At 43.8% G+C, this 18,583-nt stretch overlaps 1 protein-coding gene across 5 annotated transcripts in view; it reads right to left on the minus strand.

Moving 5' to 3' along the window:
* The window catches only part of RBFOX1 (RNA binding fox-1 homolog 1), a 2,058,026-nt gene that overhangs the window by 773,962 nt on the left and 1,265,481 nt on the right, over nt 1-18,583 (minus strand). The window lies entirely within an intron of this gene.

Consider the following 18,583-nt stretch of genomic DNA (forward strand, 5'->3'; position numbering starts at 1 on the left):
TAATTCGAGAAAAATCTATCACCTGACACTCTGCTAATCTACTAAAATCAATAATGTGTTCAAGATTCAAAGATAAAGCCACAGGTTTCTAACCCAAATAAACTTCTCATTCTATGGGGGAGCTAGATACACACCAATTATAATACAAGGCAGAGAGAAGAGACAGGACAGGAATAAAAACAAGAAAACAAGGTACCATGGACAGAGAGATGAGGGAGAGAAGGCTTCCAGTGGGGAAATCTGGGTGGCTTCTTGGAGGAGGTGGCATTTGAATTGCGTTTTAAAGACTCACGGGGTTTAGACGTATAATCATGTCAGAGAGGCATCTCAGGTCTATATAAAACATGAGGACATTGCTTTTTCCTCTCTTGTCAGAATCGATTTCTCTTAAAAATGAGCATAATTCCTATCAATGAGCCAAGTATTGCAGGAGCTAACATTTGGGTTCCACAGAAAATATTTCGGCATTACTGACGCTCAGCATTAGACTCAGACACTTCTTTCTTGGTTCCTTTGTTTCATCCTCTGGGGATGTTATATCCAAATCAGAAAAGAAGAATCCGGGGAAGGTCTCCTGGCAGCCGATTTGCCTAAAATGTATGCACAGGGCAAGGCGAAGTCAGCTAGGGTAAGACATCCTTTGGCTTTTCTCTGCTGTCCTGTCACTGTCATTTTCTGTCCCTTCCACATACAAGGAAATGAGACCAGTGAATTCAGGTCATGATTAGACACAGATACATGACCTTCTCTTCCTTTGAGTCTAGAATGCTCTTTTCAAACATTGGCTATGAGGTCCTTCTACTTTGCGATGTTACTTAGATTGTCACATGCTTCTCTCATTGGGGAGTTTCTCCCTCCTTCCCTCTTTCCTTCCTGTCAGTCTGTCTATCCATCCGTCCATCAATCAATCATCAGTTATTTAAGTAGATTTGATGAGTAAGGGTTGCACACAGCAACTGCTGCCTTCGGTCTAAGATAGACTGGCAATCTGGTGCCTGCTGGCTGTGTTGGTCAACAGAAGTGTTTGGTGGGGTGGGGGGCCGTTTTTATTTTGTTCTGCTGTTTGGCACACAAAGTATTTTTATAAAATTTTGTATTGGTGGCCAACATTAAAAAATTGAAAAGTTTACATCTGAAAAAATACAGGTGCCAGACTTCTCTGGGCAAATTAGAAGGTCTGGCCACACAATACCCACTTTCCCACATGGTCACAGACAGCTGCAGCTCTGGGTCACTCCACGTGCATGGTCATGGGCTCCCCGGTTTGGTTCGCCATGAGGTCAGCCACTTGCTGTGTATATCACTCCATTTGGAGGCTACGGTCTGCTGTTTGTTTGGCATTAAAAAAGTCTTAGGGGCAGTAACTTGGTCTCTTCGTTCTTTTTTCTGGTATAATTATATTACTAGGTTTTGTTTAATTGCTACAGCAACACATAATTGTTTTAAAACAAAGGGTACAGACCCGCAAGCATTCACAGTGTGATAAGTGCTCTAATAGAGGCAATCCTGCTTTCAGCCGCACCATCCTGTGGTCCAGCCGAGATGGCCAGCTCCTCACTCCCCTGGTGTTCCGCCCTTCGCTATGCAGGTTGGCCGCTCTGGGAAGGGGACAGAACAGGAGATGGCATACTCTTCCCTATGCAGTGAGTCCTCCGTTATTGCCACCCTTTCGTTCTTGGAAACTTTGACTTTAAGTGAAATGGCGTATAATGAAACTAATTCTACCATAGGCTAATTGATATCAACGAGTTGAGTTCCTAAGGCATATTTCTGGTCAGATAAACATCACCAGCCAGGCCGATGTGGTTCGTTGATTGAACATCAACCTATGAACCAGGAGGTCATGGTTGGATTCCCGATCAGGGCACATGCCCGGGTAGCAGGCTTGATCTCAGTGTGGGGGTGCAGGAGGCAGCTGATCAATGATTCTCAGCATTGATGTTTCTATCTCTCTCTCCCTCTCCCTTTCTCTCTGAAATAAATAACATTTTTAAAAAACATCACCAAACTTCTACATAAAGACCCAAACACTTATAATATTAAACATTGAAATAAACATGAGCTATACATGCATTTGAGAAAGATTATGGAAACAAGCAAGGTGATTACTTTCCAAACTGCCTATTCCCATTCCGAGTCACCAGTTGTTAGTGCCAATTCTGGCTGCTCAGGGTGCCAGATGGGCACCCAGAGAGAGTATCCACTCACCACAGGACACCCTTCCATCACAGGGCGACACACACACTCCCTCAGACTGGGACAACCGAGACAGGGCAACTCACCCCACATGCACAGCATTGGGATGCTGGAGGAAACCAGAGTCCCCACAGGCAATCTGTGCAGACATGGGGAGAACAGGTCAACACCACACACACAGTAGCCCCAGCCAGGAATTGATGTTTCCCCTCGGCATTTTAACAAAACAAAAATGAATGAAACGTTGTTGGAGGACCTGCTGTACCTTGACTTTGCCATGAGCCGTGTGACTTGGTTTGGTGACAAAATAGGGGCTGCAGTAGTAGGGTTCCAGCTCAGCTTCTTGTGCTTCCCATCACCATGGAGATGACATGGAGAACCCATCAGCCCTTGCAGATGGCTGCCTCCCCAGCCTGAGCTCCCAGATGAGCATTATAGAGCAGACTGGAGCCAACCCCACAGAGTGAGGAGCTGGTCAGGCTGGACCCACAGCATGAAGGACAGCCGCTCAGCTGAGCCCAGCCTGGGGCAGAGAACCCCAGGTGAACCAGAGGAGGATGAGAAATACATGTTAACTGTATGTCATGACATGATGCAGTTGTTATGCAGCCATAGGTGGATGGTATTATGGTCCTTGCAGTGAGGTGTCATGTTCATCAGCTATAAGACAGGTGTGGATGAACCATCTGTGAGGGCTGATTGAGGAGGAATCAATTCTAGGCTCATGGAGAGAAAGGCACTTCACTTACTAAGAGGCAGAAATGAACCTATTCTGCTGCTGTGTAATTTTAGAAGCTCTCCTTTTCTTCTACAAGCGCGCACACACACACACACACACACACACACACACACACACAATACAACACCATACAATACAAAAAATTGCCTTGTCCCACAGTCATGGTAGAAATGCAACTCTTGAAAGTGTTGGCCCACACCCCTTTCTTCTGGGGATAATTTTGAGGCAGCCTTTCCTCTGTAATTTTCTTCTCGGCTTAAGGAGAACTTATGAGCATGCCATCCCAGATCCTGAAGGCTTATTAAAGCAGCCGCTTACCAATGAATAAATAAAAAATAAGAAAGTGGCCATCTCCCATCCAAGACAAATGACCTAATTTTGTTAGCGGACTATGTTGTAAGGTCAGCGCTATTCTCCTGGACCCGGCGAGCATTACCATTCATGAGATTTGATTGTTTCTTGACATCTGCAGATGCTCCCCTGTTTCCCCCGATGCATGATTCACAGGGGGCAGAGGTCCTTGAGCATCTCCACCCCATGGCTCCCACCTCCCGTCACAGCAGCTCTCAGAACCCCTCCCTGGGACCTTCCCCAACCTGCTGTGTCACATGTTCTGTATTCCACTTGTTGGGGGCTATTTTCTCTTCTTGATTGTGACCAGCTGTCTTCTCATAGAACACAGGCAGTGCCCTATGTCCCGTTGTCCATGGACATGACTGGAAAATCTTAGTCTTAAGACAACACAGCTTGTGTTTGGGGAGAAGGGGGGACCCTTTGTTAGCTAAATGAGCCCAGACCTGCGAGGTATCACCTTTGCTTATAACACAGAATTGGGGATCATCAGACGTGTTCATCTAATAGGAGGTAACATTGTCATGGAAACTCAAAAAACATGCACATCCCACTCCTCTTCATTCTGTAATTCAACAAATATTGACTGAGGGCTCACTGTGTGGAGGCGCTGGACTAGGCAGAGTGCAACATAAGCATGGAATGAGGAACTTGACCTTCATGGAGCTTTCACTTCAGTGGGAGATGGACAGACACTAGGGAAAGGCCCAGCTTACAATCATGTAGGACACAAACTCAGTCTGGCATCAACGAGTCCTGAGAGGAGAGCATGACTGCCGATGGGAAGAGTTATTCTATTTGAGAAGGTGACATTTAAGGTGATATACAGAGACTGAGAAGAAGCCTTCATGCAAAACGGGCTGAGATGATCCCAGTAAGGGTAGCACACATGTACAAAGACACGGGGACTCTGAGGGACTTCCTTGTCCGGAGCCCTGATGAAAGGCCATGCGCAGAGGGGCTGGGCAGGGGAGGAAGTACAGGGTGCTGTTGGAGGAGCAGGGGCTGGATAGTTTAATGGAATCTCTGAAACTTTCCAAGGTAGAATGGAAACCACTAAGGGTTGTCAGACAAATGGGGATCTAGTGGGGGGAAAAAGAGAGAGAGAGAGGGAGAGAGAGAGAGAGAGAGAGAGAGAGAGAGAGAGAGAGAGAGAGAGAGGGAGAGAGAGAGAGAGAGAGAGAGAGAGAGAGAGAGAGAGAGATGGGGGGAGGGTAATAAGCAGTGGACAGATTATTGGGAAATAGCTCAGACAAGATATGGCACATCTCTTGTTAACGGCGAAACCTAGTCATCATGACCCAAGCAAATGTTGGACTTTGAATGAGGCAGATGAGAACTTGAGTGATTTTTCCCTCATTCTTAGACACTGCAGACAAATCTAGAGGTTGTGACAATACTGAGGGAATAGCAGTGAGGAAAGCTTTAACCTCGGGTTCAAATCCTGCTCTATTACTTATTGGGCACAGACCAGATAGTCAAGGATATGTTCCCAGATCACTACTTTAATTTATCTCTATGCACAGAGTGGGCACAGGGAAGGCGTTACTATTTGAAAGCAATAGTAGGCCACCCCGACATTACGGCATGCTGTTTCTCCTTCCTGGGGCATGTATTTTCCTAACGCTGCTTGCTCCATGAGACCAACCATCACCACTCTGCCTGAGCCCCACCCTTGGCAAACTGGATTGGCCTGTGAGACTTAACAAACGCTTTCCAAGGGCAACAAGGAAGGCTTGTCACCCATTGTTTAAATCCACAAGATATCCAAATCTAAAAGAAAATTTCACTGGGACAGTAAGTTGCTTAAAATGTTTTATCAAAAAAATAGTGACAGCCTGAATGCCCATCAGCAGGGACCAGTTAAATAAATGATGGCATGGCCATACAGGGAAGTACTACAGAGCCATAGAAAAGAAGGAGATGTATGCATCTGTGCTATCACGGAAGGATGCCTATCATATTTGTCAAGTTGAAAAGGCATAATAGAAAATGCATGATCCATTTTTTTTCTGAACACACACACACACACACACACACACACACACACACACACACACACAGAATAAGATCAGCAAAACTGCTCTATGCAATGAACAACCTGCAAGGGGTTGATTAACTGAGGAGGAAATAGTTCCTCTACCCGTGCAGGAAGTACTTGTCTTTGCAAATACAGGCATGTGTTGTTTCTCTGATTAGAAAAAACAACACAGTGTTATGTTTTTATTTGTGTAAAGAATAAGAAAGGCTACTGAATTATAGCATGTCTCCCATATTTCCTAACTGAAACCATCTGAAGGACTAACAGGCAGATGCAATCCTTATGCTGAAACAGTGGTACTTGAAGACTATTCTAATGAAGACAGTCAAGTTCATTGGCTTGAAAGGGAAACACTGCAGCTGTATCATCACAGGTGAGCGCGCAGGTGGGACGTCATCTGCTTCCTGGAAGGTCCAGGTGCCCTGATGGTCCTTGCAGGGTGTCCCTCAGAGGGGCTATGGCACTCCTTACAGCTCAGGACTCAGCAGTACTGAAAGCCTTTGTGAGTTTTCAGAGGAAAGTCAGCTTTGGCGCTGTGGGTGGACAGCATGCAGGGAGGAGGCCCATGGTAAGCCTTGCCTCATTAGCCGGAGGTTAGACAGCTCGGAAAATCATCAAGAGCTATGGAATCACTGACTCTACAATTCCAAGCAGACTTCCAGATCACTCGCCCTGTAAGTGAGGGGAGTGGGGGTAGGGTGGGGGGGGGGGGTGGAGAACAGCCCTGGAAAACAGGATATTGACTCAAACACCTGTGGTTGCCTTCTGGCCCTTTTGGTGTGAAAGAGATGCAGTTTTGCTTTCCAAAATCATTAGCATGTAAACGAAACCCTCATGTCCTCCTTTAATCTCACAAGGAATTCTCAACAGAACTGCGATATTATGGTCAGGATGGTATAATTATAATTAAACATCGTGATAATGACAGTATTAATTATATGATAAAGAAAGTTGTGATTATGCTCCATAGTCAATGAAGAAATGGAGGAATAACTTCAGAAATCTCTAAATGCAGGAATGAATGAATGAATGAATGAATCAATCAATCAATCAGTGTCACAGAAGGCAGTATAGCTCCTCACACCCTAAGCTTACCTTTTTATTTTAGGATTAACTTCCAATGTATTCCACATGACTAGGAGATTGGCAATGCTTTCTTTTAAAGAAAGCCTTCTTTTAATATTAGCATTTCCAATGATTTATGGTGTTTTTACGGACCTTTAATGACAGGATAGTACTATTATTTTCATGAAAAATAAACTCACTATGGAGCAAACAGGTTATTCCAAAGGCACGAATAAATGTTTTAATTTTACGTTGGGTGGTAGGTTCATGGATTTTTGTTTTATCACATTTCCCAGTGCTCTTATTTATTACAAGTATTCTTTGGTTTATAGCAAATATTACATAATTTTGAAAAGAAAAAAAGAAAGAAAGCAGGGTCACAATGTGTTAAAGCAAATGTATATTATAATAAAATTGGAATTCCAGAAACCTAGAGACTGGGGTAGGGAGGGGCATGCTCAGACGATCCAGTAAAAATAGCACTATGATTACATGAGCTGAAATCACCATGCACTTCTCAAAACCAAATGTTCCAACTGCTTACTTTTCTCTTCGGCAGTTTGCATATTACAAGAAGAATCGTGTGTCTCCTAATATCCCGGTGAGCTGTGGCTTAATTAAAAAGAGGAGAGTCTGCAAAAACACAGGCCGTGTGTCTCACAGCTAATTGAAATAGCTGCAGAGGGCCCCGGAAAGACAAGTTCAATATCGTGGAAATACCAGCAGGGCTGGCATTTCGGTGTTCTCAGATACCGTCCCTGTCTGTCTGATTAGAATTTCACGTGGACTTTCTCGTCCATAATAAAATAAACCTATTTGTGCCCAGAGCTATTCGGCAGGCAGCAGACACATGTTACATTTCAGGGTGTTCCCTGGGTCTGTCCACGGTTCTGCAGAGCCGTAGCTGAGGGCACCTCATCAGCCTTTCTGTGTGGACAGTCAGTGGGGTTAACGATGGTGTGTGGTGTGATCACTCTCAGATGGAGGCAGCTGTGCTGAAAATGATGGATACACTCCACCCTCATTTTTGCTTTAAACAAAATAGGATGCACGACCGGGCCTGGTGTTCAATAATGAACACTTCACGGTCAAGAGGATTCTCAGTGTGATTTTCAGAGTTGGGACTGCGGCACCTGAAATTGACATTGGAGTCTCTTGGTTCATCCTTTCAAGGTGTGGCCATGCGTATGTCTCTTACTGAGAGCACCTGAGGGTGAAAAGCAGATTTATGACAACGACTAGTAATCATAACGGTAATAGGATTGCAATAATGATAATTATTTTAAATATTAATGAACACTTAAAGATCACTAACACTTAGTGAGCATGCACAATGCCCAGGTTCATTGATCTGCATATTATTGAATGAAAACTATTATTATTCTCAATGTTCAATGGGGAAAGTGAGGTTCAGAGAGCTGGAGGGATTTGCCCAAGATGACACAAGTCCTTCCCAGTAAGGCTCAGAACCAGCAGTCTGAGTCCGGTGCTCGAACTCTGAACATTTTTATACTGTCCCCTAATGAATTAGTACCACAGAAGGGATGGTAATTTTTGTAGACATGACTAGTGTTCATCCATAACGAGTTCTTCTACCGTTCCTGGTCACTCAAAGGGCTCCTGCAGCTGGGTGAGGCCGGTGACATACTGACTCCCACTCTGAGTGGACATCACCTCCATGGCAGAAACCCAAGAGCAACTCTCTCTTCTCCTGCAGATGCAGCCGGTTGTGCAGCTTCAGAATGGAAACAGCCTGGATCCTGAGATGCTGCATGGAAGAGAGTTGCATCAGCAGGCTTACTGGAGCCAGGGGCACCCTTAAAAGTGTCTGACACTGAGATGAATGGCTTATATGTGACCTAGTGCAGCCTACCCTGATTTCACAAGTATTTATACTGCAAGAGCCTTTTGAGGGACCAAGAATGATAAGAGTCATGTCTACCAAAATAACCATCCCTTCTGTGGTATTAATTCATTAGGAGACAGTACTAGTATACAAAAATGTTCAGAGTTCGAGCACTGGACTCAGACTGCCGGGCTCTGAGCCTTTCCTGAAGAAGTTCACATTGAGACGGTTGCAAGCCACTAATTCTAATCTAGGTTGTGCTTTGGGAAGGCTAACTGGCATTTATCCTTAACTCATGCTTACCTTATCCTTGGACCACATAAAAAGAGCATGGGTAGGAGTACTCATCTGGGAATAGCAAGCCACGTTTCCATCCTGGTATTATTATGGGGGGGGGGTCTCATGCATGTCAGGCTCATCAGTGGGATTCGTTGACAAGGGCAAGAGAGAGACAGTGCCTGCCTACAACATGCTTTTCACATAACGACAGAGACAGTGTGGTGCAGCAATGTGTGCTGTGCATGATAAAGTTGTGAGATTATCACTTGTTGGTTTATTAAAAGATCTTTAATTGCTAAATGCTCTGCAACAAACTAGTGTGATATTTTCAATAAGAAAAACAGAAAGAACTGCATAACAGTAGAAGGCGGCTATCATAGAAGGCTACACAGGATAAATTAGGGGCAGGGGAAAGTCTGGAAGGACTTCATGGAAGAGATACCCTTTAAGCCAATTCTTAAAAGATGATCTGCTATCCTCAGGCACAAAAGGTTCCTGTTTTGAGGTGCCATTCTGGTCAAGCCTCAATAATAACTCACATAGAAAGAAGTGTCGACATGATATAGAAGTCAAGATACCTCTGAAATAAGCTAAGCAGAATTCTTAAACAAATCAAGAGTTTGGGGGGGGATGTGACAAAATAAGGTTAAAACCTTATGGGGTTCTGGTTGCTTTGTTACTGTGTGTTTCAGTTCCTAACTTCAAAAGCTGCTTTCTCTGTATCAGTTCACAGAGCTGAGATGCTTAGCTATTCCATTGTTTATAAAACATATTCTAAGGAGTGAATAGAAGGTAGAACTGTGGGGCAACTTGTTTTCCAGGATTTATGATAAAAAACTGCCTAACATGCTCAGTCATGTTTCACCAAGTAGTGAAGTTCAGCCATTAAATGCTATAAATTGTAGCAAAGAAATCTGTGCTTATCTCAAATTTCTATGGAGGGTGCTCTGTAATGGAGCTTGGCTAGCTGTTCATCAGTATGTTTCTCTTCTCTCTAAGGACAGAGACTGCATTTCCCAGCTTCCCTTGCAGCTGGATGTGGCCACATGACTGCTTTTGGCCAATGGTGAGTGAGTGGAGGTGTTAATCTTTATCATGTTTGGCTTGGCTCACAGATCCTCGAGTCCTCGGTGACCAAGATGGCAGAGTCACAGGTAGAAGGAGGCTGGCTCCATGCATCACTGCACGGAGGAGAGATACCCAGCTACCAGGAACACACATTTTGAGCTATCAGGTAAGAAGACATAAACTTGGATCGTGTTAAGCCACTGATATTTGGGAATTTGTTACTGGAGCTGATATCACTATAACTAATACTAGCCCTATTTCTTTCCTGGTCTTGATTGTGCAGAATAAAGTACAGAAGGGCCCATGCCTCCATCACATTTCCTTTGGACAGTGAAACTCAGAAAGGGGAATAAAAGGATCCACACAGGAGACTGTGTTGGGGAGGTTGGTCCCCAGTGCTTGCTGATGGAGCCATCTCTACATGAGAGGATGGACTTTTGAAGCCAACTGACCAAAATGACATTTGGCTTCCAGATGGACAAAATCACAGAACTAGAAAAATTAAAAACATAATGACCCTGGAATTAGGGATACCTAAGGGATATGCAACTATTTCTTGCAAATAATTGCAGGTCAAGGAAAGAGGATGCCTGAGTTTAGGTATTGTTTAGAGTTATGGGTGACAACATTCTCCCCTTGCCTCATCACCCTAAACAAAGAGGGTTAAGTACAGATTGCCTCCTACTGATCACACACACACACACACACACACACTCATTCATTCGGATAGTCACTGTCATTACATAACTGATAGTTGTCAGACACTTGCTCTGTGCCAGGCGATACTCCAGGAATCCTTTTAGTCTTCCTCCCCCAAACAAGTCTGCTCACAATAGCTGAAGAGATCTTAGACATGACCCCTCCAATATTTTAAATTCCTCCAATGGTTTCCCAAAGTCCAAACTCCCCTGCAGCCTCCAAGGCTGACTTTTGCAGCCCCTTCTCACACTGTTCCCACCCTCCGCCCCTGGGCCACAGTTACCTCATCTGTCCATTCACTAAACTTGTCAGCTTCCTTTCCTTCTCAGGCTGTGCCCGCCCAGTTTCCTGTGTCTGCACCACTCCTTCTTCCCCTGTCTTCCTATCTATTCTTGCATACCCATCAACTTCAATGGCAACCCTTCACAGAGGTCTCACCTCACCCTCCATGTAAATGAGGTCTTTCTGTTTGGATTTTCCATAGCATCTGGCATTTTCCTTTCATTATACTTATCATGGCTAGTAGCTGTGTCTATCAGCAATGAAGGTTTATTGAGTAACCACTCAATTTCAGGTGCTGATGGTAAAACACAAGAAAGACAAAACCCTTGTCCTTATGATACCGACCTTCCAGAGGGAGAGGCAGGCAACACGTGTGTAAATAAGCAAGATGCTTACAGGGTCAGTGAAGGAAATAATCAGAGTGGCTAATGGGGAGCTACTGGGAGGGGTGGCACTCCAAACTGGGTAGGTAAGGAAGGGGACAGGTAAAATAAGTCTTGACGAATGGGTAGGAGACAGCTATGGAAACAGCCTTCCAGGAAGACAGGAGTGAGGGCAAAGGTCCTGAGGTGCAGGATGCCTTGGAGTGGTTCTCAACCTGTGGGTCGTGACCCCTTTGGCGGTCGAAGGACCCTTTCACAGGGGTCGCCTAAGACGGTCCTGCATATCAGATATTTACATTATGATTCATAACAGTAGTAACATTACAGTTATGAAGTAGCAACGAAAATAATTTTATGGTTGGGTCACAACATGAAGAACTGTATTTAAAGGGCCAGAAGGTTGAGAACCACTGCCTTAGACTATTCAAATAGGAGAAAGGAGGCCGGCGTGCCTGGGGCAGAGTGAGTGTGAGCGATGCCAGGAAGGAGGATGTAGGAATCACAGAGAGATGTGTGCAACTCTGTATCTCATCTCCGTCTCCTCAGGGGCACGAGTTTGCTGGTCACCCCACAACCAGGGTCTAGAACAGGCTGGGGCACTCAGTTGGGTTTCTAACTATTTAGTAAATAAACGAACAAACACAGCAGCTGGCTGCCCACTACAGACAGGAGCTCAGCAGCTCAAAACAGGTAAGCACGGTCATGGGAAGCTGCAAAGGTAGACACTTTCCAGTAATGGAAAAGGGCAAATGGAGAAACGTGATTTCACTTGGTGAAGTAATTACTGCAGCGCGCACACTGAGCAGCAAGGAAGCAGGAAGAGGTAAATACCCCGGAAGCCTTCCCTCACGTCTGCAGCTGCCTCGAGCACCCCGACCTCTGAGACCTGGGACGTTTCCACTAAAGCAAGAGGCAGAAAATTAGGCAGCAGCTCAGATAATACCCAATAGGCCTTACATTTCATTTCTGTCAACCACTGCTGGGTTTTGGCACCATTTTCATTGCAAATATGAGTAATGCAGACCCCTTAGTCACTATTAAGCAGCAATCTGGGGAAATCATCCACTTCCAATAATCCATTTCTCTCATTTAGAACACTCTGAAGCCACATAATGAATAACACTGTCGCCAGCTCTCCGGTAATGACATATGACATGTGTCTGCGATTGCTCTTTTCAAGACAAGTCCCACTGTGCCGTTCCCCTCAGAAACTCCTACTTATTTATTCGCGTGGGTCGCTCACACAACGTACAGTAGATTCATTCCTGGAGGTGAAATCAGAAACAAAGTTGAGTCCCTGCCTTTGAAATATCAGGAAAAAGTTCCACCCTCACAATAAATTGCATTGTTTGGTCTGCAAACATTTGATTACTATGCAATTATAGTCTTAAGTGCAGGCTGTCAATTAATTCCAAAGTGCCTAATTTAATTAATAGGAATAATTTCATATATTCCCATTAGCAATATCTTAGCATGTTTATAATAGTGATTTTATGCCACCTCCTTTTAGAGAACAGTAGGTTCTCTTTTAGAAGCAAGACTCTGCTCTTCCTAGTTTCTTCATGAGTACACGATGCTCCCTTGCCATTCGCAGCTGGGATGATTATAAAAATCCCCCAAGTTCTGGTCTTTTTCTTCCCACTGTCCTTTCTTCCCAAAGATGTAGAAATGGGAAAAAAAAATGTGGCCCAAAGAACCAGCTCTTTTCCAACCCCAATAGATGAATAAAGGAGACAAGAATTAGGAAAAAATGGAACAAAGGTGTTCACAATCATCTTAGTATTAAAGAAATACTTCATGCTCTTCCATTTGAGGACACCCTCCACAACCCTGGCTGAGAAATAATTTCCCTGAGTTACCCAGATAATTATACTAAACATCTACCCCATTCTTGATGCCTGTAATTGATAGGAAAATTTTATTAGGTTAAGTAAAGAGTATGTAACAGGCATTTGGTTGGAGCGTTTGGATAGGTGTAATGATGTGGTTAAATAGGTTTCAAGGTGCTTCTATGTTATGCTTAGTTAATAGAACTGAAATACATTAACTCAGTAAAATCTATGTATCTCCCAGCAAGGCACTGAGAGAATCCATAGAGTCCAAGGGAAGGAACTCCAAGACTTGGATAAGCTTAGAATATGATTCGATGTTGATGATGCCAAGCCAAGGTTTGAGGTCAGACTAAATGGTGCCGGCTCCTCTCTCATCCCAGACTCCAAATGATGCTAATGAAATTATGTGCAAGATGACAAGCAGATTAAGTGAACCTCAATGAGAGCCCAGTGGTGTGGATTTGCCGGGCCATACCTTGGCTTGGCGCTGAGTTTGAGATAAACTTCACTAGAGGACAAAGAGTGAGATGAACTGGGACAAGGCTTAGCTAAACCAAAGGTCTTTAGGGCATCCATACTGGAGGAGTTCTGAGACACTGAAATTAAATGTAATAGCTGTGCACCTACAGCACACGCCTCACCAGTTCCGCCTGGCTGCTGCTCTCCCAATGGCCTTGGGGGAGGCTGGGTGTTCTGCAGTGCTGGTATTATTTTACCGCCATAACTCCCTCACCCTCTGGAAGTGACCAGGAAGGGCAAGGAGTCAGCAAGGAACTGGGTTTCTCAACCTCTGCACTGACATTGTGGCCTGGGCCACTCTCTGTTGTGGGGCTGTCCTGTGCACTGTCCGGTGCTGGGCATCATCCCTGGCCTCCACCCACTAGATTCTAGTAGCACCTGCCCCATCCCACAGTGTGACAGACCAAAAAGCTTCCGGATATTCCCAAAGGTCCCCTGGGAACAGAACCATATCAGTGGAGAATCATTGGCATAGAGAGTGGTTTTGCGTTCCTTGTATTTAATAGGTCTTCTTCCAAACGTTTCTGTGACATTTTCTTCATCGATCGATTTAATTACTCCTTTGTTAATTATTATAATTCATATTTAAACAGAAAAAAAGGTAAAGGTCCTCTTATCAAGCTTAATTCCAGGAACTAGCCATGTGTATCGCCTGTGTATCCTTTTAGGCTTTCCTGTTGTGTACCTTAGAGTGTACATGTCTCTTCTTAAACATTCCTGTCTATACACACTTAACAAAATCCACACATACCATGCACATGATTAAGAAAATGTATGGTTTCATTTAATCAATGGTACTAGCATTTCTCCATACTAGTACCTACAAATTAATCTTATTGTTTTTAATGGTTGAGTAGTGTTTCACTGTATGGATGGACCAAAATGTACCAGGTAATCTATTGATACATTTTTAGCTTCATTATATACTAGAGGCCCGGTGCACAGATTCCTGCACCAGTGGTGTCCCTCAGCCTGGCCTGCGAACATTCCCCCAAGGCGTTCTGGATTGTGAGAGGGTGCAGGCCAGACCAAGGGACCCCACAGGTGCATGATCAGGCCAGGGAGGGACCGCAGGAGGGCTCCAGGGTGTGTCCAGCCCATCTCACCCAGTTGGCCAGACTCCAGCAGCAAGCTAACCTACCAGTCGGAGTGTCTGCCCCCTGGTGTTCAGTGCACATCATCATGACTGGTTGAAGGGTTGAATGAACAGTTGGACACTTAGCATAGTAGGCTTTTATTATATAGGATACTGTTTACACACACACACACACACACACATACACACACACACACACACAACTACACTGAATTTACTTCCTTATATATTCTTGCTTGCTCTCTTATGTACATATTTAGTAGACTAAATTTCTACCCATGAAACTTCTCAGCTTTCTCTTTCTTTAATGTTATTATTTTTCTGACTACATTTCAATAACTCCCTTTCAAATGCTTTCCACTTTTGGGTCAGATGGCACATGGCATTTCTTTTGTTTCTGGGGACTTATCTTCATTCATTAGACAATTACTAAGACTCGGCTAGAAGCAAAGGACAGTGCTGGCCTCCTACCCCTAAGTCACCAACCTTCCTCCTTAAGCCAAATTACTTCCTGGCTTCTGCTTCATGTTCCAAGCCCTTCTCATCTTTCCCACTGTGTCTTTAGTTCTGTGTAGCTTAGAGTCTCTTACTTATTTTCTCAAGGGTCTACAGCAGCGGTACTCAACCTGTGGGTCGCAACCCCTTTGGCAGTCGAAGACCCTTTCACAGGGGTCGCCTAAGACCATCCTGCATATCAGATATTTACATTACAATTCATAACAGTAGCAACATTACTGTTATGAAGTAGCAACGAAAATGATTTTATGGTTGGGTCACAACATGATAAACTGTATTTAAAGGGCCAGAAGGTTGAGAACCACTGGTCTACAATATGCCAGTATTGAGCTAAATGCTGGGGAGGAATGGATGAGCAAATGCGGACAAGCTTTATCCCCTATAGAGCATATAGTACAGTGGTAAAAAAAAAAAAAAAAAAAAAAAAAAAAAAAAAAAGAAAGGGCATGAATCAAACCTGCTTAGTAATACATGTGAAATTACAGCTGGAATTATGGCCATCCAGAGAGGAGCCCAGGGCTCTTCAGGGGATAATGGCAGGACAAAGTCTGAGGTTTCGGGGTTCGTATTCCTGGAGAAGAGAAAGTTTATGGGGATCCAAAGACCAGGGGAGCAGTAATCAGGTGATGGAGGCAGCAGAGATCCAGGTGGAGGCTCAACATATGCAAATGCTCTCTGGTGGGAGAGGAGATGGGTCTTAGAGATAAGAGGGATCCCAGTCCAGGTGGAGGATGGGAGGCAGTGGGTGGATCAGAGGCAGGTGGTGTGTGGAGGAGGCTGAGGCTGGGAACAGGAGGCTCTGAACCTTGTAGGCTGAGAAATGGGTTTGGCTTATTTGGAAAGGGCTGGAGAGAGAGGGTGTGACACGGTCACATTCAGGCTTTGGAAAGATGACCCTGAGGACCTGTGATGGATAATACTCAGGGAGTCACCAGCTGTGACCACACAAGGCCTCCATGAACTGAGGAAAACTTCTCTGCCTTCCCTCTAGGACCTCCCCCTTAACCCCCATTGATAGTTCTGGGTCTAAGGGACAGGACACGCTTTCTCATTTCTTCTTTAATGGTTTACTTTCTCCATCCGGAGCGCTTGCGTTTGGCCTGCTCTGGAGGACAGCGCTGGGAGCTCTTTGAGGAGCTTATTGAAGGGAAGAGCTTTCAGAGAAAATGGGATTAAAGCAGATGCTAGGTGGGGTTTTTTTGTTTGTTTAATTAACTGCTAACAAGGGAATTGATTAATCAAAAATGTAAAAAAGAGTGTTCTCTTTACAAAGGTATTATATCTTATGATAATGAGTTAAATCGGAGGTAACTAAGAGACTTACTAAACATGTATGCAGAAAGTTCACATTGTATCTTCTTAACTGCCTCAAGACTGCCTTCTCCCCAAACTAAAGAGTTAGTTTTTAGTGTGGCTAATCTACTGCAGTGCAATCATATTTTAACCTTATCAAATATCCCTCCATATTTCTTCCACCCGCTCAAAAATGGAACATCAGAGATTTAGATTTTATTTGGAAAATTCCTTATTCATCATAAGGAAACACATTCAATTGCGTTCAAGGAATTCAATTTAAAACTAATTTATCCTACATGAATGTTTAAATTCATGAGATTCTGCATAAAGTCATTCTTGTAGTGTAATACATTCAGAGTCAATATGATAATTATTAAAACAGAAATGAGCGTGAGAAAAATAAATCACATGGTCTGAGGGTTGGTTTTCTCTTGTGTGAGCTCTGAAGCTTGTAGCAAAAAGGGAAACAGAAGACAAAAAGAGAGAGGGGCGGGGTATGAAAGGAAAAGAGAGAAACAGAAGGCTTACAATATACATGCATCTTTCGAGGGACTTGAAAAATGCCTCATCAAAGCCAATGGGAATTATTGGAGTGATAATAATACTAACTAATAATTAGTAAGCCAGGCAGTGTTGTAAGTTCTTTGCATGCATTGACTGGTTCAATCTTTACAATCTGATGTGGTGAGATGACTCCTGTCCTCCCCAGGTAAGAAAAATGACATAGGGAGATAGAAAAGGACAAGATCAAGTTGAAATAAATTGCAAGTGGGGAATGTGAGCAATGAGCCCAAGATGTGGCGTGCCTACCAACATGTAAGGAAAGTACAGTATTTTTGCAGGTGCAGCAACTCAGGGTGCAGAAAGTTAAGGACCTTGTGGTACAGCCAGAATTTTAATTCAGATTTTCCCAAAGAATCTGAACACCTCTCCTCATCTGGATTAAAGAACAAAGTTCCCGAGTAGGTTCAGGTTGACTGCCTCCTCCATCTGGGACCACCCACCCCCACCTTTATTAGCTGCCAGTGTCTTCAAGATCCCCATCGCATTCTCATCACATGGAGTGTCTTGCCTTTCCCCCTCCTTCTGCATCTCCTATCATTTTTTCTTCTTTGTGTTATTGATCGAGGACTTAGGCTTTCTACAGTGACACAGTGAATAAACCCTCACTAACCGGGAAATGATATTGCAGTTTTAAAAAGGAAGACTAAAGTGGAACTCCAAAATGCTTTGTTTGTGTGTCTTTGGACCTTCACTATCAAAATAGACTGTTTAAAAAGGAGGGTCCCTTCCCTGTTCTCAACTTGTTGATGTGGGCCCATAACTCTCTTTTGCCAGAATTACATCTCTACCCCCTTTCCAAGCCACCTTCCCTATGCTGGATACTTTCTGACATTTCCATTGGTTCTTGCTTTTCAATATCCCCCATTGCACACAACAGCCCCACAATAAAGGATTCCTTGAGCCAGAATATCATAGTGCAGAGTGAACTTGAGAACCCTGATCTAGGATACGCTTCCAGCTGTTGACAGTGGTGACCTCCAGGGAGGGAGATGGGAACACGAGGGCAATCTTTCACTTCTGAACAGTTAACAGCTTTTCTTTACAATCCACATGTATTTTTTTGGCAAGGTTATTACAAAATCATATATATATATATATATATATATATATATATATATATATATATATATTCTCTTTAGAAAAAGGTAAAAACAACGTTAAAAATGAACTTTTCAAAGGAAGGCAAAACAAAGAGTAGATTCAAGAAAGGTGATTTTCAAGGTAGTGGGTGATGAATCCAAAAAGGAACTTCCTTTGATAGGGAACCAATCGATTTTCTCATCTCAGTATTCTGCTGACAAAACAGGATAACTTTAACCTATAGACTTTTATTATGTGTTATGATTATTAAGCAAAATAGAGGAGATCTGCTTAGCATGTTAATTCAAGGAAATGAAATCCAAAATTTATTACAAATAACTGCTCTGGGTTTAAATAAAAGTACTATCTTGAGTTGCTGCCTCGTTGGTCAGACACTATTTACATTATTCAACTTTCTCTTAACCGTTCCATTCCTTTAAAATACGAAGTGTAGACCAAGATGTGGACGACCAGATGGAAGAGAACTCTACATTCTATCCGTATTTTCATGCGCATGGTCAGCTCCTTATCCCTCAGGAGCCAGAGCAGAGGCCTCTCGCCCAGGATCCTGCTCTGGCCCTGCTCTGTCAAGGGCACCTTCAGTTGCTCCTTTCTGTCATGTCCTGCCATCTCCAGCCCATGGCACAGAGCTCTGTATGTCTCTGATTACCTGTCTAGGTTCCCTAAGGCAGGGATCTCCTAGTATCCACCTTTTAACTGTAATGTCTAGC

This window comes from Myotis myotis, unplaced genomic scaffold, assembly GCF_014108235.1.
Source record: "Myotis myotis isolate mMyoMyo1 unplaced genomic scaffold, mMyoMyo1.p scaffold_m19_p_5, whole genome shotgun sequence".
In the NCBI taxonomy this organism is placed as follows: Eukaryota; Metazoa; Chordata; class Mammalia; order Chiroptera; family Vespertilionidae; genus Myotis; species Myotis myotis.